This window comes from Echinops telfairi, unplaced genomic scaffold (genome assembly GCF_000313985.2).
Source record: "Echinops telfairi isolate 266 unplaced genomic scaffold, ASM31398v2 ScPeMD7_70;HRSCAF=299, whole genome shotgun sequence".
In the NCBI taxonomy this organism is placed as follows: Eukaryota; Metazoa; Chordata; class Mammalia; order Afrosoricida; family Tenrecidae; genus Echinops; species Echinops telfairi.
The window spans coordinates 25,746,445-25,748,028 of NW_022103968.1; the positions used below are offsets into that span (position 1 = coordinate 25,746,445).

General features: G+C 34.4%; 1 protein-coding gene across 2 annotated transcripts in view; it reads left to right on the plus strand.

Annotated features, from left to right (window-relative positions):
- The window catches only part of NT5C2 (5'-nucleotidase, cytosolic II), a 156,482-nt gene that overhangs the window by 127,759 nt on the left and 27,139 nt on the right, over positions 1 to 1,584 (plus strand). The window lies entirely within an intron of this gene.

The following is a 1,584-nucleotide window of genomic DNA, read 5'->3' on the forward strand; positions in this document are numbered from 1 at the left end:
TATATAATTCATATATCGTACAATTCAGTAGTTCAGTCACAGCAAGAAGAGTTGTATAAGCATCCCCACTAACTAGCAATTTTAGAACACTTTCTTCATTTCTTGATTCTTGTACTCATTGTTATTAGCTCTCCATCTACCCCCAACCTCTCCTACCAAATCACCAAGGAATATTAATGTAGATACTGACTCTATAGATTTGCCTTTTACAGATTTCATATACAGAAAAACATTTTAAAAAACAATAACAAAAGTAAAACACAAACCTCAATTTAAAAAAGTAGAAAATATTAAAGCTAGAGCAAATCTTAAATGGGTCTAAAGGGAGATCTTTTTAAGGGAGCACCTTACCACTTTTCATAGTGATTGCACTCACTATATGAGAGTCCCACCAGAGTGTATGAGGGTACCGGTCTCCATAGTCTCACTAACAGTTTTTCTTGTTTTATTGTACTTGGCTATTAATACTGGGGTGAAGTATATCTTGTTATTTTAATTTGCTTATTGGCTTCCTGAATTTCTTTTATGGTTCATGTCTCTGCCAGTTTTTAAATCAGATTGACCTCTTATCAAGGTATTGAAATTTTCTATACATTTGAGATATTGTCCCTTGTTTGATAATGTAATTGCCAAAAGCCTTTTCCCTATTGGATTGGTTATCTTTTGGTGAAATAATTTGATGCACGTAAGTGTGTAAATTTTAAGAGTTCCCAGCTATTTATTTTGTCTTCTGATGTTTATGTTTTTCATTATGTTTGATGGTATATTTCTGCCATGTATTATGACCCTTAAGATTTGTCCCTATGTTTTCATGGATAATCCTTATAGTTCTAGGTTTTACATTTAGGTCTTGGGTCACATACAAATAGGATATGAAATAAGGGTCTTGTTTAGAAAGGATATAATCTTGATGCACACCTTTTCTGATTTTTAAACCACTCAGTCATTCTGTTTAAATCATTACTTCATGTTCCATGTACAGGTTCCACACAAACACAATGAATTATTATGGAATTCCTATTTTTCTCTATGATATCCATAATTTATTGCGATCCACACAGTCAAATGCCTTTGCATTGTCATAAAGCACAAGTAATATCTTTCTGATATTTCCTGGTGTCAGCAATGATAGCCATCATTCTACAAGCTCTTTGGATTTCAGCTTGAACTTTTGGCAGCTCCCCGTTGATGGACTGCTATAACCAATACACTGCTACAGCCTTTGTTGAATGATCTTTACTTGCATCTGATGAATGATGCAGCTTCAAAAAGTTCATGAGGAAATTCTGTTATCTTTTAATTCCAATTTTCCACAAACTTTCGGGAATACACCCTCTGATCTGTCATGTTGTAGTCGTTGTTTTGTGCTTTTGAGTCTATTCTGACTTAGTGATCCCTTGGTTTTCCCTAAGCTGTAAATCTTTATGGGAATACATCGCCAAGTCTTTTGTCTTATGGAGCTACTGGTATGTTCATATTACTAACCTTTTAGTTAGCACCCAAATGCTCCAACTCTGTATGTCTGTATGTGTGTGGATGCAGATATGAGATCTCTAAATAGTGGCAATTTGGTTCTGTAGAGAC